Source organism: Molothrus ater, chromosome 3 (genome assembly GCF_012460135.2).
Source record: "Molothrus ater isolate BHLD 08-10-18 breed brown headed cowbird chromosome 3, BPBGC_Mater_1.1, whole genome shotgun sequence".
NCBI lineage: Eukaryota > Metazoa > Chordata > Aves > Passeriformes > Icteridae > Molothrus > Molothrus ater.
Genome location: NC_050480.2, coordinates 51921151 through 51946087, shown reverse-complemented (window position 1 = coordinate 51946087; position 24937 = coordinate 51921151). Strand labels below are relative to the sequence as shown.

At 41.7% G+C, this 24937-nt stretch overlaps 1 protein-coding gene across 3 annotated transcripts in view; it reads left to right on the top strand.

Moving 5' to 3' along the window:
• The window catches only part of HIVEP2 (HIVEP zinc finger 2), a 136768-nt gene that overhangs the window by 18005 nt on the left and 93826 nt on the right, over window positions 1-24937 (top strand). For all 3 annotated transcript variants that reach the window (XM_036380979.2, XM_036380975.2, XM_054514414.1), the window contains exon 2: window positions 13697-13802. The gene's annotated coding sequence lies outside the window, so the exon portion shown is untranslated. The remainder of the gene's footprint in view (window positions 1-13696; window positions 13803-24937) is intronic.

Genomic DNA, 24937 nt, shown 5'->3' with positions numbered 1-24937 from the left:
AGACCATAGCACTGCATTACTGCAGAGGACACACTGTCAGGTGGGCATCGAGGGATCCTGGAATATGGTCTCAATAGTGCTGAATAATGCTGAATATACTGGGCCTGAACAGATTTCTTTGCCTTGCTGCAGTACAGAGGCTGGCTTCTTGCAGAGCATTGACAGGAAGCCTGTTTAACCCTCTCTGGCTGCTGCTTTTACACATCATAACCAAAAGCGGGATATGAGTGAAAATGGTTATTTGCAAAACACAAGCATTTTGCTGCTAACTCAGGGAGGAAGATTTTATCTCAGCATAGTCATCCAGAACATTAAAGCAATACAGTGTTTTTGTGAGTGAAATTGACTGAGTCAGTATTCAGCTGTTATTCTCTAATGACTGGGGAGGGGAGTGGGTCACTTTTGAAAACTAAAACACACATGCACTAGGGAGTTTGCATATCATGGTGTGAGAAGTGGCACCGAGTAGTCTAGTGTACAGGATCCTGAATTTGAAAGATTTAATTTACTTTGAATGTAAACAGTGCTGGTGCAGTGGCTTATTCATTTGTTTAAAGTTGCATAGGCATATTATTTAAGAAGCAGCTTTTGTCTGGGTTCTCTAATAAGCAACTTCTAGATTTACCTCATTAACCTTCCGTACTACCTAGCTGCATAACTGTTGTTTTTAACAAGCTGGAGTTATGTAACATGAATCATGCCCGGTGAGATGCTTGCTAGCAGGAAGAACCAAGATAGGCAAAGAAATAATGGCACTCAACCTTTTGCAGAATAGGATATGACTGGGTTTTGAGATGACATGCTGTGTGTTGGTACTCCCAGCTTTACAGACAAGGTCCAGCTATTCGTTAGGAGGATGTGTCTTGAAACAAAGTCTTGGGATGGGAATGTTTAACAGACAGAAGAGTGAATTGCTCAAGCATGCGCAGTTCTTGAAAGGTTTTGTATATGTGCACACCAAATTCTCCCCACCCCCCACCTTCTTTTCCCTCTGGGATAAAAAATGGGAAAATTCCCTTGAGTGGGCCTGATTTCACACGTAAAAGAAAATATCTTGATGAGCTGTGATTGCCCCTGTAAAGTGTTATATGAATCTTTCTCCTTCCTTTTTTTAATATGCCCTTATAGTATCATTAGGCATGTGTGCAAAACAACAGTCCTCTGTCTCAAGAGATTTTACAACCAGTTTATAGAAGGGAGAGGCAAGTGATTATATGAATGCATTAGAATAAAAGCAATTGATTTTAAGCTAATTTTTCCTTTAATAATATTTCCTTGACAATTTTCTCTGCTGTAACTTAGGCTTGATCTTCAAAGTCATGCTGAGTTGTTAAGCCTGGGATGACTTCTTGCTTTAGTGGCATGTATACAGATGTTAAATAATAGTGTCAGGAGATAAAGGTACAAGAATATCAGGTATTTAGGTAAGGATTAGGAATAGTGATATTTTGGAAAGGAATGGTTTAGTGCTCCTGAATTCCCTTTCAACCCGTCCTTCTCCCTCTCATTTTGACCAAATAATGATGTATTTTTCCTTTGTCTTATCTATAAATGAAAGAGCTGTAAAGTGTGGCATAGGGGTATAAACTCCTGTACTTTTAAACTTTATTGTTATTAACAACAGATGACCAAAAATGAGTGCTGATATGGATGGTCTCCTGCACTGCCATGTGTGCATGAACACAGTGGCTGGTGGCGCCTCAGCACAGGTGGCAGCTGAGATGTTACAGTGACAAGCAGCCTCTGTAAGCCGCTGCTGTAGCCAGCGTGAGTGCTGATAACCTCAGCCCAGAGACAGGGGATGATCAAGCACAGACGGAAATGAGTATTTTCTCACACTGGAGGCCATCCAGGTAATGGCCAAGGGATGCCGAAAAGGCGCTTATAAGGAAGTGAACCATGTTGCTCTTGGTATGTCCTTTTTTTCCAAACGAAGGATTTCTCTTGGACTGTCAGTACATCCTTCAGAAGAAACTTGCTTTTTTATGAAAACTTAGAAAAAAATCAGTCTTCTGGAGAATTTTCCTTTATTGTACTGAATTGACTTAGTTTTGTATAGTAACGTTACTGCTAGAGCAGCAGAAGCTTAGAGCTAGGAATCTAAAAGTAGCACATGAGGGCACCGCGGGTTTGTGGGTGGAGGAAGACATTTTTCTGAACCTGCATGGTGAAAACCAAAATTAATCAAATGCTTTCTCTTTCTGTCAACTCCAATATTTATTACTTTGTCTGACTAATGGTCATGTCCTTTCTCCAACTCCATGATTTACTTGATACAGTTGAATATTGTGTGGGAACATCATATAAAATTGTTGAAATTTTTGTTGGCACACTTTGCTGTTATGGCTGCTTAGGAGGGTTTGAGTGTCCTTTACTTGGGTGTACTTTGCTTGAGTTTCCCTTACTCTTTTGGATGAGAAGTCCTTGTGGCTTTGTTAAGAGCCATGACTTGTAAAGACAGGAGAGTCAGAGGGAGCATTACAGGACCCATGGGAGTTTCCACCCTGTGTTTTGGTAGGATCCATGAGATGAGCATGGCTGCAGAGGGGGTTGTTGTGACTCTCTGCTGCCTTATCTTGTCAGGTGATGCCTCGCCTGTGCCTGCTGGATTTTGCTGGGGGGCAGCCAGGGGTGGGCTGAGGGCTGATGGGGAGGTGAGCTGGGGGATGAGCTGGCGCGTGAGCTGGGCTGTGCGGGCACAGGACAGTGCCATGGCACTGTCCTGCATAGCTGGGATCAGTGCCTGTGAGGTGTGAGGGCTGTTCACCATGTGCTGTGGGAGTTGTGGGCTGGCCTTGATTCTGGTGCAATTTCTGTTGAAATCTGTGAGTGAGCAGAGTATGGTAAGCATGTGGCTGCTGATGGAAGAAAGTAAATTGCCACGAGTGGCACTGATGCATGGATGAGGAGGGGGTGTATCTCTGTGCATGAGCAGGCAGGGGCTTGCTCAGGAGTAAACTCTCACATCCTGGGGTCTTTGAATAGATCCTCAGATCTATTCAAAGACCCTCCAGGTCATAAGGCTCTGCACAGAGGGATTTCTTGTCCTTCAAGTTACTGTACACAGTTTCACTTCCCTTGCTTTTGTGTACCTTGTTCTTTCAAACACTTAAGTGTTGTCAGGTTATCAAGTTGTTTCCGTGTTGTGGCAAAATTTGAAACAATTACCAACCCAGTTTCACAATTTTTGGCTGTTAAAAAAGGTGAAATTTAATTTACACTAATTATTTAACCAAATGAGATGCTCAGCTTGAAAATGACCAAGTGCAAATTAAGATGAAATAAGTAAAGGAAAAAAATATGCTGTGCATTACATTTTTCATATTAAGCATTCTATTTGTATTTCATTACCAGTCCATCTGCAGGAAGACTTTTCTTAGCAGATTGAAGCATTAAAAAAAAAAACTTGAACAAATTTACGGTAAGTCTGATACAAATGAAGAATAGATTAAGATGGGAGAGTTTTAAACAAATTTTCTCATTATTGCAGACTTACTTTCTTTTAACTCTGTACTGTGTACCTTGTGTTGATTACACCATCAGTCTTACCAAGGTGAGTTCAACACCCTAGTGCTGTTGCCATGGTGCATGTTTCTTTGGAAGCACCAATACAACACCCTTCTCTATTGTAGAGAACAGGTTTCACCCTGCAAAAAATATGTGCTGTCTTTCTTTACCTTGGCAGGCCCTGGTTTTGAACCCTCCCAAACTTTGGAGATGTCTGTCGCAAGGTTTACTTCGAGAGTGGAATTGTTTTTTTGAGTGCATCATGCAAGATTTGGCTTATCTGCATGGAGCATGCTTCCTTGTGCAGTTGCTTTCCACAGTGCAGTGCTTGTAGCTTAAAGTCCTTTCTGTTGTGCTTGTGCCAGTTCAATTCCTCCTGCAGCAAGTCTGTTTTCCTGGCATACTGCATGCAGTAAGGTGCCTGATGGCAATAGTGAGAAAGAAATCTTTTTGTTTCTGCTGACATGTCATTCTTGCAGATTCAAAATGGTAATGATAGTTTTTTTATAACCATTTTGCAAAGAAACTCTGAAAACTAGAATAACACTCGCTGCTTCAATGTATACTTTATCCCATCTGAAAAACTGCTTTAAATGCATGTGTTTGCACTTGGAATTTGAATGCTTTGCATCAAAACTAGAAATGACAACGTCATATGCATGGAGTAGACCTTTGAGTTTATGTTGGTGGCATGTATTACTGTCTATGACGTGTGACCACAGGAGCTCAGCAGTACACAGCTGTACTTGGTGTATGTGCTGTAGTCCTCTACCCAAGGAAGCATGGTCTAGTGACTAGCAGGCTGGGTGGGGACTCAGCACCCACAGCTGGTTCTGCTACACAGCTCATGAGTTTGGGGCCAGATTCACACCACCTTGCACTGATTTTCATGTGAGTTATATTCATCAATATGAGTGAGGCACAGCAGTGTCACTGTTGTGCAGTGTTCTCTTCATGTCAGTTCCATTCCTTATCTTACAGAGATGTCCTGTAGACAGATGCCATTGATCCCTAGGGAGCCAGTAAGGGGTTTTGTGCTAAAACTGACTGCGGGGTTGAACCTTAATTTTTGTTTTTGTTTGTGTCTGTTTTTAAGTGACCATTCTCAGAGTGACCAATAGTTGTGCCATTTACTATGGGCACCTCTGCTCATACTATTTATGGTATTAAACATAGAAGTCATTGCAAAAGTCAGGCTACATGTGGCTTTGGAGTCCAGTTCCATCTCCTTTACTTAAGAGGAAAAATAACCTAACCAAGGTGCAGTCAGCAGCCAAGGCATGAGAGAAATGCAGCACAAATATCTGCCAGATGAATCTGGTGTTTCATTAGCAAAGCCCCTAAGAGAAACTTCAATTTCAGACAGATTCCTAATCTGTAGTGAAATCACTGGTCCATTCTCTTGAAGTTAAGTATATGGTTATATACTTTGTGAATAGGAATGGCTTATTGAGCTGGAGCCAGCATGGGGAATTTTGGGACTCCTGCTGTTCTGCTTACAGTATTTTGCAGGAGAATTTAAGGGTGCAGAATGACACCAACTGGATTCACAGAACAATCTGCTCCTGTTCCCGTGAACTCCAAATTATTTTCCTTCTCACATGCAAAGTTTTATCGAGAGCTGCATTTAAAAACCCATCTGTTGTCCATATTATATCAATATGAAGAAAAATTTTGGACTTCTAAAATATTCAGTTATGTGTTCCATCCTGCTGTCATTTGTCTTTCAACTACAAGCCATTTCTTGTAGTTGCATTTAAATCTTTTCCCTCACACCAGCAGATGAAACTCTGAGTTACTAAACTGCAGAGATGGAAGCAGGATGCTACAAACTGGTAGTGGAAGGAAATGACCGCTTTCAGAATATGATGCTTTTGTTAGCCTAAAATAAATAAATAAATAAAATATTTGTTTTCTTATCAAGTGTGGGAATGAGTAATAAATTACTTCAAAAGTTGTTTCATTGTATTTTTCATTACACAGTATATTTGAAGTATCATCAACATCTAGATGTGTTTTGATATAATTAATGACACAAATATGTATAACAGAATATAGCCTTTTAATTTTTTTTTTTTAGTTTTTACAGCAAAATAAGATTATCATTTCAGTGCTGCTGGTTATAATTTTATAATTTACCTGCTGCTGATCCTTCTTTCCTGTGTTGCAGTAGCAGTAGCATGAATGTAATTATTGGCAGGCACTGCTTTTTGAGAGGACAGCATGAAGTTCATGAGGGGTGTTTATTTTGATTTTGTTGTTACATTTTGCTGAAACAGCCAATTGTGATAGAAGAAGAGAGACAATATTGTATTAGTGCAGGTTTGGAATTTTGTCTTTGCAACTGTAATGAGTACTCAGGGGTGTGTGTATGCGTATTTTCTTCTGTAACAACTACCAGGCTTTCCTCTCACCATTTTAAAGCAGTATCTTCTCACTGAGGGCTTCAGGATTTTTCAAATGCTGGCACTGTGTCCTCCCTAGAAAACTCCATGGGAGACACTTGGGTGGTGGGAGGTTTGTAGGCTTTTCCTAGTGAGATACAGACCACAGATAGAAACCATCCATCTCACCATGGTTGGGTAGCTGGGCCAGTGTACTCCAGTGGGTGAGTTTGCTTCCTTTCCCACTTTGATTTTAGCCATATGGGTGCACCTGTAGTTGTGAGCTTCAGCTTTTGACACCGTTTAGAGTCTCAGTACGTCTGTTTTATCTGCAAGTTCTGCACTCTCTGACTCAACATGGAAGATTTTTCCCTTTACATGAATGCTGACCATCTCTCTCCTGTCTAAGCTTAAGTTGTAATTGGAAGGACCTCCTGGCAACTGGGTAATTTTGAGACTGCTACCTCTTTGTTGAATGCCTTTAGAGAAATTATTAAGAGGAGGCAGATAGACAGAGGCGTGACATCACACACAGTTTGTGATTGCAGGGTTTTTTCACATAGGAAACAAGGTTACAAAAGAGATGTTGGGAGGAAGGTTGAATTAATTCCTTTGAGAATACTTTCCAGATAGGAAGCTGTGTAAAAATGGTAAAATGTTAAAATTGTGTCATGTAAGTGATTTTTTTATTACCATGACTTTTCTTGTCTGTGTGGTAATATCTCAAGTCTTCTATGAAGATATAGCCTTCCTTGTCTTTACATCTTCAAACTCACTGAATTTACAGCATAAATACCTGACAGAAGAGGAGAGGAAAGAAATGTTATCACAGGGATCAAAGATGGAGACAGATTGTGAGATGCTCTCCATGGTCAGATAAGAAATCACTGGTGGCTAAGAACTCAGTCTGTTTCTCAAGTCCTGTGATTTGGTGGCACTCCGAGCACCATACATCACTTAGCATCACAGAGGTAAATCTTTGTGCCTTTGTGCACTGTGTTAAACCATGTTAAACCTTCAGCAACCCTTTTTCCCCTGAAGCTTTTGACATATCTAGTTTATTACATGTATCTTTGCATTGCAATTCAGTCCTAAACTTGTTTTATTCGTAAGTTTAAAGGTCCCATCTGACATAAAGTACATTGATTTTGTGGATGATTTATGGAATAATGTCAGATGCCACTATTTAAAAAAAATGTTACTGCCTTGCAAAAGTGAATGTCATGTTTTCTTTGTTTAGTAACATATTCAAAACACTTGAAAGGAAGTTTTGGAATAAGGAGATTTCTACCCTGAGGGAGTAGTATCCTGTGCTTTCGTTAGGTCATGTCAGGCCATTGTTTTGCTTTTCTTATCATAAAGATCTTGTGTCTTTATTTGTGCTCAGCTGTGGATTTGAGTTTCCTGGAAGAGAGTGAAATAATTAAGAAATAATACTACAAAATCATATGTTCTCTGTAGCTATGTTTGTTTAGTTGAAGGGAGGAGTTCTGATGTGTAGCTATGTAGAGTAATAGGTGGTGTAGATACTTCCCAGTAATAAGTGGTATCTTGTATCTGTGGTTCTCATTGTAGCTGAAAAGAAATAGGATTCTTCCATGTGAAAAAAAGAGAAATTCAGGGCCACCTGTCAAATGGCTAGTAAAACTGGGGTCTCTTTACTGGTAAAACGGGGTTTTCACCCATGTCTGCCAGCTGAGACTCTGAGTGGCTTTTTCTCTCCTGCTGGATGACACGGTGGCAGGGTATGGGAAAGGGCGTGTTTAATTTATTGCTGTGGATGCAGGCACTGGGGAGGATGGCTGGGTACACTGGGTGGTTTATCAGCTGAAGTCATTAAAGTAGGGTGATTAATGTGGTGCCAGAGAAGGGCATGCAGTGTGTTGTACTTGCACTCAAAATCTGCGAGCTGCCACACAAGGTCACACAGCCTAAATACACTCCTGGTGAGAGGAGTCACGGGAGGAAGAAAGGCACTGCCAGCCTAAATTAAGATCTCATATTGCTGTGCACTTTTGTCAGGGGATGGAAGAACACATCCTTAATGACTTGCTAATGGGATGGATGAAGCTTGCTTGGTAAATTTGGCTTGGCTCTGGTGTGACAGAGCTGAGATATAAGTGATGTGAGCAATAGCTTTCCTGGTCACACCCTGGGATGCATGTCCCTGCTTTGACAATAAGCAGAATTTCTAGCACTGACAGTGAGATGCCTATCTCCAGAACTAAATTTATCAATACAAGGAGGCATGAGAAGGCAAGGCTTGTTACGTCCTGTATTCATGGGACTTTTCCTTTGAAATGTGTTGTTCTATTTCCTCCAAGTGTTCCTTGGGGAAACTCTTTGGATTTAGTATGCATTTTACCATTGATTCTTCATTTGTCACTATGTGCAGCTACATTTTTGCCATAGTTTGTGTTTACTTTTATTTGCTGTCAAACACCACCACCCTGCTTGCAGGCTGCACTGTGATGTGCAGGTTCCAGTACATGTGGAGAAGTCCTGGTAGAGCAGAGCAGGGGTGCTGTGGGTGAAAAACACATAAAACACATACCAGCAGCTGACAGATGTGTCAGCCTGCCTAGTGAGCACAGACACTGCCCCCTGCACAGACCTCGTTCTTCCAACCAGGGACCAACCTGCTCTCCTATAAACAAAAATAAATAAATTGCTCCTAGGGTATCATAGTCTTTCCAGGGAGCAGCTCTGACTGAGAGAAACTGGAGAAAAAGCTCCTGGCAGAGGTTATACACCAAGGTTCTCTTCTTTATGTAAGTGGCAACAGCAGAAGGAGGATGAGGCTGCATAGCCATATGAATAAACATGCAGAATCTGAAACTTGCACTTCTGGCTCGTCTATCACATACCATCCTTTTATAGTGTGAGATGAAATGTCCAGCACCAAGTTTCAGCTGCCCTCAGCAGACATGCCATTACCTTCTGTCTCAGTGCACGGCCGTAATCTCATCCTGAAAAATAAGATTTTACCTTCTACTTACCCTTCTGGAGACAGCTTGTCAGAGCAACATGGTACTGCAAACTTATCCTGCTTAATGTCAGCTAATTAAATTCATTTTTGAATATAGTACTAAGCCAATTTAATTCTGTCTTTCAGAGCCTGCAGAGACAGTTGTGACTTTCAGATGGGTTTCTGTCTCTGATTAGTGTTCAAATCTCTTTGTGCTTTTCTAGACTGACTGTCTGTCTTTTTCTGCATGTCTCTCACCAGTGCTTGGGATGTTATATCTCAGTGGGATATGGGGTGGAATGGGGTGTTTTCATATCCCCAGCATCTTCTGTCTCATTTGTCAACATTCTCTGTTTAATGACTTTTGATCTCTGAAATGAGTTTCATTACTGTGGCTGGAATAGAAATAGGAATTTCTGTGACGTTCTCCTGGTGTTAGATCTTGATTTTAGAGGTTGTTTTTCAAAAGTGTTGATCTTTGCAGGGATGGGCATTGGAGTGACCTTCTAACTCTGAGCTCATATACCCGCCTCTGGATGATCATTCACATCACAGTCCAAGTCACAGTCCAAGTGCAACAGCCTCCAGTAATGTTTACTGTCTGTCACTCTCAATATATTTTGTGATCACAAACATTCATGAAAATAAGGGGCAGAATTTAAAAAAATTAAAAAAAGATTAGTCTAAAAGAGAGAAAGGTCAAAGCAAGTCATAGAGTGACAAAGTGACAAAGAATAATGTACTTGATTAATTAAGTAGTGCTGTGGAATATATCATGTCAGTCTAACAAGTATTTTTTAATTTTAGAGCTTTCTCTGCAGGTTATCAAAAAAGACAAAGTAATTTATCTGGAGATTTTCATGCTTTATTTTCTGTACAGCTCTGGCATGCCCCTCACTTCTTTTTTGCAGCTTTATGCCAGGGACTGCTTCCAATTTCCGGTTTCTGAATTCCCCAGTGCTGTTGGGCAGCAGATTGCTGTGCATCACTGTGGAACCCCCTTGTGCAGTTTACCCCCGTCTGCAGCTGCATCTCCTCTCTCTCACTCTCTTCCTGCTTGCCCTCCCACTTGTTGATGTGACCTGTTTGTGTTCAGACAGATGTTACACTGGCAGAGCTGAATATCAGCAGTGTAATTCCCGGCTATGGAGAAACCATTGCTCCTGTTTTCCTCCCAGAGTGCAGCTGCAGTGCGTGTGGAGACGTGGACTGGGGAAAAGCCTGTGCCATTGTCAAGCACTCTTCTGGATGGAGAAGAGGGCTTCAGTCTGCATGGATGTCAGTCTGATATATTTCACTTTCACTCCATCCATCCATCCATCCATCCATCCATCCATCCATCCATCCATCCATCCATCCATCCATCCATCCATTTTTTGCTTTTCAAACTAAAGCATACAAGTGCTGTTGTGTCTGTAATGTGGCTTCTGATGGCAGAGAGAACAAAATACCAACTTTCTCACCTTTACTGAAATAATACTGAAGTTGTAAAACAGAAAACAGATGCCAGGAAAGTAATACTTGAGCCTTAGATTTACTGAGAGGAAAGGACAGAAATTTTGGTTTTAGATCATTAATTGCATATTTTCATTTAACTTTAAACCCTATTTTTCTGGAAGGCTATTAAGAGGTATATTTTTTTGAAATTAGAAGCTTTAGTTTTTAATTAAATTAATAATAAAATATATTTTATTTTATGTATCTGGAAAGTTTTTGAGGCTTTATACCTCCTGACCTGGGTTTAATAAAGAGTTTGATGCTTGTATATAATCAATCTAAGCATTTGGTTTAGCTGCTTTGTCTATTTCTTAAGTCCTCATTCATTCTTCAAATTAGCATGGGGAGAAAGAATTGCTAAAAGCCTGATAAGTCCTAGAGCACAACAGTGGTTTTATAGGGCCTTTCTAAATACCTGTGGTGGTTAGGCCTCTGTAGCTCTGTTGGTGTGACTTTGCTGTGTGCATTGATATAAATATTTATAATACAAAAGATTGCATATTTGCTTCTTCAGTGATGTACTTTGTTGTAAGAAAGGGGTAACTTTGGGGCAATGGAGTAACTTATCTGTAGTTTAGTATGTATAAATGCAGTTTTAGGATAGTCCTAAGACATGTAGACTCAACTTTAAGAAGTGATAGCACGCGTCTGGAATTAAGTTGGAAGCAAAAATTTAATTACAGCTTCCATTAGTTTTTCTAACTGTACCTTATATTGCATTTCCTTAAAACATTGCTTGTGCAAAATGAAGGTTTTAATTGATAGCACTAGAGATTATCACTGTCTGGATATAGAAAATAAACAGTTTGGATAAGAACTGTATTCATTTTCTTACCAGTTTCTCTTTCTGTAGAGAAAGAGAAACCATATTGATTTGTATGTTTAGTTCCCAGTCTTTCTCCCACTGAGATTTTAAGCACTGGGTCCCCAGTGGATTTCTGTCAACACTATTTCCATAATTGCTAGAACCACGTACTTAAATACCTCCCATATAATTTCCATTTCCATTTCATTTCACAATGGGTTCCATTCTTCTGCTTTACCTAGAAAGACTTTGCTTTTGCCTTAAAGAAGCTCTTCTAGGACTTGCAATTTTTAGGTGAATTTTTGGGACTTTGGTATTTGTTTCTCACCACAGGTAAGGAATTAGGAGGCCTCTGACAGAAAGATCTTTGTAAAAGATCTTGAAAGTTGTCAGGATCATGAGTAATTGCATCAGTTCCTAGCTGTTGCTCATTGGTGCCTCTGGCTCCACTAAAAGTGGTTTGTTTTCAGCAGTTTTGGCTTTCTTCTACATGATCTCTGAGACCCCTCCCAGCTCAACTATGAGCAGAGAGACAGCAGTCTCTGAAATGAGGCATAACTGATGGCCTTGAAAATCTGGGCCTGGCCAAGGAAGAGGATAAAGACTCAGTGAAGAAATCTGAGCAAAAGGGAGTCAAATGGAGAATTACAAACTGATTTCCCACAGGAAACTGGAGAGCAGAAAGCCAAAGGTAGCTGGTGACAGCTACCATCTTGAGTTAGGTTTGAACTGATTCACTGGAGATGACAGACTGCATTTCACTTGGTTCCATGTGTGCTGTATATTTCTGTTCATGATGTAGCTATCTGGTGATCATTCTTTTCAATTCTTGTGGTGATTTAGAACTTTAAAATGAAAGTATTCGTGAGAGTTTTCATTTTCTAACACTGCTGTTAACAGACATAAAGAAAAAGAAAGAAAAATGTTTAAATTATTCACCTGAAAAGTCCTTGTAGTTTGCAAGGTAAATGATTAGGTGCAGTCATTAGGCACAGATTATTAAATGACTCCAAATAAATCTGCAAGCAGAAGAAGAATGTGTTGCATGTCTTACTGTGTTTTTCTGTTGAAGGCAGTTGGCTGTGTTTATCCTTCCGTGGGGGGTATGTCACGAATAATTCCTCTGGGAAGGAAGATTGTTTTTAAGGCTTCAACAGGTTGAGAAATTTTGCTTTTGTAGGTGAAGGAGAGTTATTGGGAAAGAAAATCTCTGTCTGAGACTCAGATAGATCTCTGCACCGTCTGCCAGCCAGCACTGCCTCAGGGCAGTCACTGCTGCCCCATTTTCCTCGCTGCTGCTGGGTCCATGCTGTGGCTCTGCAGCTCACCTCAGTGTCTGGCATTTAAGTGTGCCTGTGCCCACAAATAGGTGCACAATTCTGTTGGTGTTAGTAGTGTTTCAGAGCAGGCAAACTTTAGATATTGCATTGTAGCATCATACCCATGGGCAGTATACCGCCCTTCACCTATAATTTTTTGTTGTCCCATGGATTATGTTCTTTGCAACTTAGTCTTTACATGGTTTTACACTTGTTATTGAATACCAAATGCAGAATATAGGAGACACTGACTTGCTTAAGTGGCAGCAAATGAAGGTGTACATGATTCTAGTGAACTGTGAGGTGTTGAGGCTGCTCACTGAAGTGTAATAAAGGCAAGAGCCAAGCCACTTTGGGGGCATGAAAACTCAAAGAAGCATTAGAGTAATTTATAAAATATAAACTATGCCTAAATTCTAAATTTTTGAAAATTCTTTGTTATTTGCCAGGCTTTCTTCCTGAAAACCACTTACTCTAGGATGAGATGCGGCTTGTAGAGGAGGAGAAAGATCAGCTTCTGTTTGGGGAGGCTTGATTAAGAAATTGGGTAGTTTGTTTGTTTGTTGCAGTGTGTCTTGTCATTGCAGATAGCACTGCTAACACAAGCTCATTTTCCATCTCTGCATTGGTTACCTGCCAAAATATTTAAAAACAAACTCAACCATTGGGTGGTTTTAAATTATCAAATGATTATAAATAAGGTGATTGTAGTGACCTGTGGAAAGTAAATGCTTTCTTAAGATCCCTTAATCTCAAAAAAACAGGTTGCGAGAGAGTTCCAGGGTTGTGTCTACTTCCAAACCATCAGTTTACAATGTTAGGGGAAAAAAAAAGGGAAGATAAAGCCAAACTGGCAATGCACTGGTGTACTGGTGAAAGGAATTACATGCTTTTCAAGGACCTGACAAATGGGAAATTTGAAGTCTGTATCTGTCCACCAGACAGTAACAGCTTCTGCTTTAATGATGAAAACTATTTCAATGCTTTGATAGTATGCCTAAAATATGGTCCGGAGCAGTGGGCCAAAACAGTTTGGCTACAGCAGGGCACTTTCGCTTGCCACTGTGAATGGCAAAATGTTTTCTGTGAGCCTGGAAAAAGCACAGACCCTGTTAATGCACAGGATAAATGTGTGAAATGCACAAATGCATTGGCACAGCTTGCTGTAAACCCGTGAATATGATGAACTTAGTATCTGGATTTGTTATACTTTCAGGTGGGACCCTCTTCTGACATGTGATCTACCCTGAGCTACTTTGACTCCTACGATGACAATGTTATCACTGCCACATCTCTGGGAACCAGTTATTCACAAGTACACGGTATGTGAACGTCTGCATCTTACATTAACCATTGCTTGTTGGAACAGCACAGAAACAATAACAAGAAGGTGCTAAAAGTCATTGAAGTGAATGTTAAGCCACATGTACAACCAGTTACATGGAGCTGTTCCAGCAGATGTTTATCTGCTAGGCCTGGCCTGTGTGCAGAATAGTGAACAGTTTCAACTTGAACATGTATTTATTCACAGATATTGGTAGAAGCATTCTACCAATGTTTCCTTTGGATGAGATTATACTGGTACAGTGATGATACATAGATATACAGATGATTAGTCTCTCTCTCAAGAAGGAGGCAGTGGTAGCAGTAGTGTGAAGGATTCTGTACTTTAACTGTATTGTTCTGTACTTAACTGTATTGCTGCACTTACAGCAGTATTTTTTTTTGCATTTAGGAAAGGTCTTTAATTGCTTTCTTTCTTCATTCCACTTTCAATTTCTGGTCAGTCTAAATTAGATTAATTTCACACACCAGTGAGTCCCTAAAGAAGTGTAAATTAACTCCATTTTACCAAACTCAACCAGATGATGGCAGTTATTCCCTTGATGTTCGTCTTTACATCACCCACCATCTTTGACCAAGACTTCAATAGGAAGTAAATTCATATTTTAGCCCATTTTCCTCAGCCTATATAAAAAAATGGAGACTGAGATCCACATCTGGTGAAGGGAGGCTATTCAATTTATGGCCTACAAGGCAAAAATTCTGAGGTCGCTGATAGCTGGCATGTTTTTCTTTTCTGACTTGATGATTCTGACTTGATGATGTTTTTCTTTTCTGACTTGACGATTCTGACTTGATATTTTAAACACACACTCAGATCCTGTAAGACTATGGCAAAATGGTTTTATGAGAATGATTACACTGTTGTTTTAGGTTCTAAAGCAGTTCAGAGCACACCACATAGCTGGCATGGAGCATCTGACTTATAGCCCAAATGCAACTTCCATCAAAGCTGGATGAAAAAAATTTCTTCATGCTGATGGGAGTGGAATAGCACTTCATTTAACACCTTCTGTTAAAGTAATGTTCCCTGCTTGGATTTTTTTTTTTACTTCTTAGCCATTTCTTAGAGATTAAGTATTAAAGATACAAACATAAAACAGAATTACAAGGAAATGGATAGACAAATAATGAGAACTCAATTAGTGAAATGCTTGTTATGTGTGATAAGGAGAGATGACTGTTTGCTCTAAAAGTACATATCTGGGTTTAATGCACTGTATTTTCATGTGCAATTTTGAAGACACTGTCAGAAATATGGATGATCCACTGCTACAGCAGTGATGTGAGAGCAGGAAAGCAAGACAGAAGTCTTACAGGGAGCAGGAAGAGAAAGATCATTCTTCATTGATCAATGCAGTGTGTTTTGGGAAAGCAGTTCCCACCTTTGGCAGCCTGTGTGTTGGTTGGTGAAGGTTTCCACATCTGACTGGACAGTTCAAAGAGAAGCTCTCAGAGGCGACATCTACCACTGAAGTGGGAGAGCATTGCACCTCTTCTGCTGGCAGGGCTTCTAGCATGGCTCTTTAGCCACGCTCAGTTGGTCTCTGCTGGCCAAACACCATTAACATGACCCTTTGCTGACACTGTATTTGTTCAGATGTCTCTTCTGTTGTCCATACCTAAGCACCTTTTCAGGAATAAGAATTTCTATTGCATATGTTTCTTGTGAGTTGATTCATTTTCAAACATTCAGAAGAATTTATTGGTATGTGTTTTCGTAAATAAGTTGTTTTGGTGTGTGTGTAAGAATTAGTAATGGAAAGCTTGTTTGACAAAAATGAGTTTCATATGTCCTACAGGGGCAGAGGTCTGGAAAGGACCCAGCAGACCAGCTGGTTGCTTTCCTGCCATCAGAGGTATCTCATCATGAAAAGCATGAATGCATCTCGGTTGACATTTTCACTTTTCTGGTGGAATGTGGCTTTTTTGGGCCCCTCTCGGAGTGCCAAGGGCAGGCGGTGGGGAGAGGCAGCTGTCAGAGTGGTGGCTGCTTGCAGATCTCTGTGTTCCCCAGCACAAAGGGCGAGCAGCCATCTCACAGCTGTACTTTTAATGAGCTGTAGGGCAGGGGAGACTGTGTCTCGCACCTCGTGAAGCTTCTGGTACATGGCAATAACCTTCACGGATTTGCCATCTACACACATCAAAATGAAATTTCCTTTGACCGGTGAACACAGGAGTCAGAAGGAAGTGAAGGTTTTCAAGTTTGTTTTTCCTTTTGGCTGTTATTTTGGTTCTCCTCTTTTGCCAGTTCTCATATAGCATTGCAAACCTTTCAGGAAGCTAATCTGCAGGAGCACAGCTCATAAAAGATTGACCTGCCAGAGGACGAGGCTCTGCTTATTACAGAAAACCTTCTGAGACAGTGACAGCTGAAAAGATTACACACTTCCACAGGAAATTAAATTTGATGTAATATAGTGAAAGAATGACAAAATGGAAAGGGTATATATAACATATTTGTGATTATTAAGCAGTAGAAAAATGAAAACTTGAGATCCAATAAAGTGCATGTAATTTAGATATGGATAGAAAATTCCCAATAGTTTTTTTAAACTTTGGCCCTCCACTTTGATTTGCCTTCTCTCAGCTTTGTTATTCAATGTGGAAAATCATTAACTTCTTAGAATCATAGAACAACTTCAGTTGGAAAGGAGTTTTAAAGACCATCTAGTTCCAGCACCCTGCCATGGGCAGGGACACTTTCCACTAGACCAGGTTGCTCAGACCACCATCCAGTCTGGCCTGGCACATTTCCAGGGGTGGAACACTCACAGCTGCTTTGGGTAACTAGCTCCAGTGTCTTGTAAAATTATGTTAACTTTTAGGCACATTAGATTATAAAACATTTAAATCACGTTTCAGAGCAATCCCATGGCATCCAGGTAGATTGTATTCTTCAGCAGAAGGTGCATATGTGACACTAGACTGGGAGAGGCAAGAGCTTCCTTCTTTGCTTTGTCCTTTTCCTTTGTGGATGTGAAGTGCCAGCAGAGAGGGAAGCTTTTCTTCCCTGCCTGCCCATGCTTGTTGCTGGATTGTGCCATGGTGCTCCATGGTCTGTGGAAGGCCTAGCTCTGTCCCAGCTACTACCTGTGGAGTAGCAGGTGCCACTGGAGCTGTTCAGGTGACATTCATGATGGGTACTGAGGTCCTTGCTGCTAAACCAAGGCACAGGGCAGATGCTGTATCTCCTTTTCCTCTCTTCCTTGGGGTCGGTGTAGGTGCCGCCGTGAGCCTGACTCTCTCCTGGCCAGGTGCTTCACAGCAACACACAGGTTTTCTTTCAGAGGGGATGGTAATACCCTTAATAATTTTACACTTTAATATTTTTTCTTTAAGATCTGATTACCTTCAGTTGGAAAGAACAAGCAGAGAACTCTGGCAGGTTTAACTTTATTAACCATCATAAATCCTTTCCTTTTTGACTCTAATCAGTCTCTGGAGTCCTTTTAATTCTCTTGACATTGCGCTGGCCTTTCATCACAGCTCAATATACATTTTCCTGTCGCTAGGAAAGTGATGGCGAGAGCCTTACGTAGACTCACAGTAATGGGCGCAGCGATGGGGACGTGTGACTGTCAGACTGTGCTGACGATGGAAGGAGGAGAGGGAGCTCATGCTGCCAGCACAGCTCTGCCTTTGAGGGGGGCAGAAGGGGGTACCCAAAAACACAGGCCCTCACAGGGTCTCGTGTGCACCGCTAGCACCTGGGGATGGGGAATCAGCTGCCTTGACAGACAGACACACAGACACAGCAGTGCTTTTGTGCCTTATTTTGGCAAGTGGGCGCCAGGAGCCAACCCTGCCTCAGAAAGCCCCTCTGTGAGCAGCCCCCAGCCCGTGTCCCTGGGGCCGTGAGTGGCCAGTGCCTGCCAGCAGCCCAGCACGCTGGCCCAGCCACCAGGAATGGGGGAGCAGGGAGCGGCACAGGGACCAGGTCAAACCTGCACGGGTGGAGGTGCTGCGTGAATGGGGCTTTTCTGAGCTGGGGACAATGCTAAAAGGAAGGAGTGTTACCAGGTGGTCGAGGGGCAGGCACCAAAGCAACAAATGGTGCCTTCATAAAGTCACTACCTGGGTTATTGCCTCTCTGTCCAGCCTGCGCACAAAATCCTGCGGAAACCAAGAGGGGAATTCCCCGGTCGGTAGTCTGTCTGTCTCTCTGCTGTCCAGGAATTCATGGGAAGGAGAAGGAATCCCAAGAATCTGCCCCAGTGTGCAGGGACAGTAAATTCCCTCTTGTTTTTCCATATACACAAGTCAGCAAGTTTCTTCAGCAAATGCTTTAATTTTAAGCTTAATACTGTGCAAATATTTAACCTGGGACAAAAAAAGCCTCAAGCTGGCTTCAGACCATGGACTGGCTTCCAGTTGTTTCTGCAGGTACAGATCCAGTGTTTACATACATGAATGGCTATTTGTTTGTTTGTTTATTTATTTACTATGGTAATCTTTTTTATAATGAACTTGGATATTTTTGTACTCTGCTTTTGCTTTCAGCATAAAAATCTATATATTTGCAATTTGTGTACAGGCATTTTCAGAAGCATTGGCAAAAGGCTCAGATCTGCTGAAGATAATCAATGTAGGCTAAATCTTTAGGATGACACAGAATTGTACTGACTTTGTTTTTTTTCTAACTGAAGTGCCCAAAGCTTTGCTCACCACTGATATCCCACCAGCCTAGGTTGTTAAAGAAAGGTATTGAAAGAATTCATCCCTACTGCAGCATCTTTATAATCTGTTTATTCAGACAAAAGAATATTCAGGAGCATCAAGAGCATTAGCAACACATAGGTTTATTAGGTTTAAAAAGTCTGCTTAAATCCCACCTTGAAAGATAATACTTTTCTGTATCCACGTATATTTCATAGATTTATGCTTTCTGCAGCCCCTGACTCAGCGGCTGCAGGCCCGACAGCAGCCTCCTATTAAAGAGGGAAAGACCACAGTCTTGTGGCCCTTCTATAATGTGCTCAGCGTGTGAGCTGTTGAGTTCATGAAGACGAGAATAGCTGTGTCAAATGTGTTTCATTTGCATGTGGCAAGATGGAAAAAGCAAACTCTGTGTGAAGACGAGCAGGCAAGAGAGAATGGAATGCCTTAAATACGAAGGGAGTTAATGCTATGCAGTGATTTTGCTTCTGTTATAGGAAGCGTAAGAACAGTATGCTTCCAAAGCATAAATACAGCATAAGTACATCGCCATCCAAACTGCAAAGGTTTCAGTTCCATGGCAACACGGAGGGCCCGACTGTGCTGAAGGTGGATGTATTAATGTATTCAGAGTGAGGGGCTGGGATTCAGCTGGGCAAAAATAAAATGCACCTAAATTTTTCCCCTTAACTTATTTATATATTAAGTAAAGCCTTTGTTCTTAGAAAATCAAAATTACATGAATACACCTGCTCCCCGCACTCCCCCCAATTATCTCTGATTCTTCTTTGCATACATTTTTCTCAGGCAAAAAGCAAATGAAGAAGCTGGGTTTTCTGAGGGTTTTTTATAAGACTGTAAGTGCAGCAGCACTTGAATGTTGAAAGAAAGTGATATTAATCCCTGAGATGGTTGTATATCCCTAGAGAAAAAGACTTGGACTGGGGGTGGAGGGACATATTGTTTCCAAGATATACTGCTTTACAGAGCAGAGTGAAGCAGTGGGTGGTTGGTTGGTTTTTGTTTGTTTGGTGATTTTTTTTATTATTAATATTATTTTCCTTGATCCTTTTGATCTGCCCTCTTTCTGCCTTTCTCTGCATCTACTTCCAGTTTCCCCTACCTCCCCTGGCTGAGGAGCAGGAAACCAGACTTAGCTCTGTTTCCTGACATCCAAAGAAATATAAAAGTACAAAGAAATGGTGTATTTTGTTTTCCCAGCTGACTTGGATTCACAGACCTGCACTAGAAAGGCACCTGATCCCAGAGAGGGTCAGGAGTCACCCTCCAGAACAACTGGGCAATTGTCCAGGGAATAACTGAGAGCTGATCATTACGTGAATTTTGTTTGATCTGCTTGGTTGACTGCAGGAATGTGGGATGGGAGATTGTGATAAATTGATTTTTCTCAGAGTGAAGAACTACCTCAGGCTGATCCTGCCAGCTGTGCTGATGGGTGGATGAATAGCAGATTTGCAAGGTTTAAAGTCAGACTGGGCAGTAGGAGAACCTCCAGATGTTGATATTTGTGAGGCTAACAGCAGTGCTAATCTGGCATGGTAAAGCTGACAGAAGTGGCAAGTTAAACTGGATTTACAGCTGCTCTGTATTGCTAAAACAGGCAAAGCAGCCCGAACATACCAGTGCATCTAGCCTAGAGATTTCAGCAAGGTTTCTCTGTCTAACTGGGGGATGGATATAGCTCTGCAGCTGGAAGTTGCTGTGCAAGAAGAAAGCAGTTGATCAACTTCCAACTGTGGTTATACTGTGCAAGAGGAGAGGAGGGATAAAATTAATCTCTCTTTTAATTTGTATTCTTCCTTTTTAAAAATTTGGTTTGGCTTTTTTGTTTGTTGTTAAATAGCAGCAGGAATATATTTTTTCTTAAAAACAAGTCTTGCTTCCATTGCAGGGGGAACCTTGAGTTTGAGATTCTGCTTGTAGGAAATTCCACCCTCTTCAGGAGACCAGTGCAATGTGGGTAAATCTTTTCTAAGGGAATAAATAGCACTGAAGTGATCCTGTCTCAGCATTCCACAAAGGGGTGGATTTCACCCTCCAGGCAGTAGAGCTGCAAAGTAAGAAGGTGTCATTTTAAAATGTTCTCTTTCTTAGGGAGAGCAGCGCTGGTAAGACCGGGTCCCTTGCTAATGCTGCACTTGACATCCTCACAATTTTACTGTTGTTGTGGCTTCTGATTTCTGCACAGCCCCCCAAAACAAGGAAGCAGATGTAGCTCATTAAATACTGGCATATGCTTCCCAAATGGTGTTGCACCTTCATTTTCCTGAGTTTTGACAAAGGAACTGTGTAAGCAATGAAGAGGAGGAATCACTCCAGTCAACAATGTAGCAAGAGAGCCCAAGGATTCCTTTGTAGGTGTCCCTACCTGATACAACCCTGCAAACAGCCCAGCTGCTGTTTGTCAGCACCTTCCCAGGGGAGTGCCTCAGTCAGCTTGGCAGGAAGGATGAGGAGAAAGCACCAAGAGGAGCATCAAAGAAAGAAGAAAAGGAGGAGAGAAATCAAGGATGGGAAGAGAAAGGAAACAGAGCAAAGGCAGAAGGGTGATCAGAGAAGAAATGGGGCTGGGAAGAGCACAGCAAAGGAAAGAGATGCTCCTCTGGTGCCTCTGAGGGAAACACTGTTTTTCAGGTGATTTGTAGACAAAACCAAACCAAACAAAAAACAGAGCAAGAAAATTAAAATACACAAAGTGGAAGAAGGTACCAGAGGGAGGAGAATTCAGATTGACATGAAGGGGAGAAAATACATAAAATACATAGATGAATTTCATAGCATGGTCCAGCCTATTTTAAATGATAGTTGCTAAGTTTGTAGCACCAAGAGCTTGTGACCTTCTTCTTATGGAGGTTTTGGGGGCTGGTGAGGAGCAGTAGGGCCATATTGGGAGGCTGTTGCAGGCAACAGAATGGGTGGTTGGAGGCAGATCTTTTCTGTGCACCATGTCTGGAAGCCTAAAGCCAGTATGAATATCCCCAAGGAAAATTTCTCATCCTGCATCTGAAGACTCACAGTCATAAAAATGTGCCTGCTTCTCTCTGAAGGTATCTGAGGATGGGCTGTTGCCATGCAGGCAGGGGTAAGGGCTCCCTCTAGATCCCTCTTCCAGTTGTTCAAGCTATCTAGGCTACCAGAAATAAAGAGCTGAATGGAAATTTTAGTTCTGGCTGTTCCAAAGAAGCTTCTGAATGAATTCTGCATCAAATAATGAATGTCTTCTTTCCTCCTCCTCTCCACCTACCTTGTTCCTAAACATTAACATTTCATGTCAGTTGAGCTAAGTTCGGTGTCAGACTCAGAGGATCCTGCTGAAAAATACACCCCTGTTTTGTGGCAAGCCAGAGAAGATGAGAGGCTTGTGGTGTTTTTCCTTCTCAAGCTCTGCTCTGCTGGGAAAAACAGCTAAGGCTGTGTGAAGCTGTCTTCTTCCCACTCTCCTAAACTTTGCTCCTAAAAATGCTGCTCTCTCAACAGCTTTGCTGCTTCTCTGAGTGGCTTGGCCTACTTAGTGCCATCGCTTGCCAGGGGATGTTTTCTGAGATTGTGGTGACTTCCATCTTGATAGGAGGCTGAAGAAGATTGCTGTGGAAAAACTCATTGGCATCGCTAGTTGTGTCATTTGAAAATGGTTACTTAAGAATAAAAGGGAAGAGAGAGATCAGAAATTAGGAGGTTTAAACCCTATCCAAAGCTCCAAACCTCCAAATAATTTCTGCCATTTCTGCTTCTTCTTTTCTAAAGACTTAGGTGATACTTGCTTTATATTTTTAAACTTTTCTTGACAACCACTAAGGTGAGAAACATCCTCTCTCTGAAATAGATTGTTTTGTGGGCAGTGGTAGCAGTGTGTGCCAGGCTGAGGCTCAAACCCTGGCTGAGCACCACAGTGGCCATGCAGCACCCGAGGACTGAGCTTGGGGCATCAGTCTGGAATTCCTCCTCAGAGCCAGCTACCAATTTTCTCCAGACTTTTTGGAATGTCACTACTGAAATGCAAGAAGATAACAAATGTCTGCAGAGGTGGGGAAATGTTCCTTCAAAACAGTGGGTTTGTTGTACAGGAAGTGGAATGGTTCTCTGGGCACTCATCTCTGAGAGACTCTGCAGTATGTGGTAGTATTTCATGTTAAAAGTATGGGGAGACCTGGAGACCCTAATAATTTTTCCTATTATAGAGAAATCAAGTGGTGAAAGGCACAAGAAGGAGATGTTGGTGAAAACAGACCTTTTGACAGTGAGTGCTGTCTTGCTGCTTCTGGTGGAGTGAGTAGGGATGTTCCTGTATCTCACTGTAGTGATGCAGAGATGTGCTAATACTTGCTTATTTTGATCAGGGCTGAAAAGCAGAGACAAAAGAATTGCATGTGTCTTTGGAGTGCTGTAATACACCTGAAATCAAAGCCGGTGTGATGTGGAAATTATGATGGCTGGTGTTTGTGTAACCCCAAATCTCTCAACCTGTACCTGAATTAACTTCTCAATTGTTAGAGGAACACCATCCATCCCACAGATGTCATGTGAACAGGACAACCATTTCCACACAACAGGAGGAGTTTTTTCCCCCTCTCTCACCTTGTTGTCCAGTCTAGCAAATTAGGAATCAAATTTAACCTCAGTGTTTGTTTCAGGCCCTCTGAGTCTTTAATTCTTTGCCAGCAGCAAAACAATTATTTTTTATAGGCACGCTAGTTGTTTTTTAATTTGTTTATAATCAGTTTTCTAGGAGGTTGCTTTGATGTGGGAGGAACTGAATTCTTTGGGTGCAAATATCTGCTCTTGTCTCTCTTAGTCATTAAAAGATGTTTTCCATATTAAGGTGCCTTTACTTTTAAGGGCAAATGTCAAGCATCTTCTGATACCAGAAACATGAAATATGTGGCTGCCTAAAGAGGAACAATTTGTTGAGCTGCATCATATGAGGGAAGGAGGGACCAAGACCAGCCCAAGACTTCTCCATCTTCCTGGGGAGAAGCCAAACAACCCCTGGGCCCCTCTGGCTGCCCACATCAGCCCCAGGTCCTGAGACCCCACAGGTGCTGGTTTCAGCTACTGACCTACATCCCTGCTGAAATGGCTTCATGCTAAAAGATGTCACTGTTCTTTTCCAAAAAGAGCGTGTCTCTTTTTTCTTCGGCTTTTTTCTTTTAAATAAATTCCCTTGCCACCTTTTTGTATTTTCCAACTGCAGCTCTTTTAAGGCTCCCTGCCTCTGCAGTTTTTGCTTTTGTATAGGTTATTTTTGGAAACTGGGGAACCAGGAGGAGGGAGGAAATTTAGGGGAGTTAACTGCGGTAGAAGAAGAAAGCTCTTTCCCTTGGTGTGCTCTTTCTTCCCTGTCCTTTCTTCTCATGACCTCTGTGTCCGACTCCCCTTGGACTGCTCATTCCAGGGCAAGCTGTAGCTGACCCTCTTTGTGCCCAGCCAGCAGCTCCTTCCCACGCGGTGCTGCTCTGCAAGCTGTGCTTGCTTCTTCCTCCCTGCAGTGGCTGCTGCTTCTCTGCTGCTTTTCTGGGTCAGCCAGCTGGCCAAAAAGTGGGTAGGTGGTCGAGCAGAGTTTTGGGAGCTGTGAAACACTGGAGGCACTTGGGAAGTTATGTGCCTTGGGGTAAAGTGTATGCAGAGAGGAATGTGTTCCCTTCATTGTTTCCTCAGGGGAGCAGCCCCATCAAGGTGGTTGGCTTTTTCTTGAAATGCCAGTGGGTTTTTTATATTAGAAGTGTCACATGCTGACTGCCAAAATTTGCAAGAAAAAACCCAAATTCTCTGAAAGACTGGGGAATAGCAACTGAAACCTGACCTGGCAGAGAGACCAGGAGCTCACCTTTTGGATCTGGTGCGTGGGGCAGGCAGTGGTGAGCACAGACCACCACCACCCCCCCCCCCCCCCCAGAATGCCTGAACTCTTCTGAATAGGAACAATAAATTCACCACAAAAATGAATGGAGAAATTTTCTGTGAAGGAGCAACCAAGGACTCTTTTTCCTGTCTAGGTTTTCTAAAATTACTAATGCATAGAAAGTCATTGACCATGCGGTAAGTCAGGCTGCCCTTTTGCTGAGACAGTATCTGGATAATTGAGATGCCTGTCATTACCCAGGAAAACTTGCTGATGTTTACACTGCTGTCAGGTATTGAAGTCACACCATAATATTTGTTGTGGTATCTTGAAATAGGTTTTAAAATAGATTGACATCACAGCACAAAGTGAGAATTTTCCTAATTTTTTCTGTGGTTATGAAAATGCCTAAATAGCAGTGTAGCACAGTAAATGTTAAACATTAAAAGCAGGGTTTATGAGTTTATGATTAGAGGACATTGGTAGAGAAGGCAGTAACTTGAGTTTGATAGGAGTATGGTAGAAATCAAAGCAGGGGATGGTGATAGAGCATTAACATGTTGACTTAAAGGGATGGATTTGGGTCAGCAT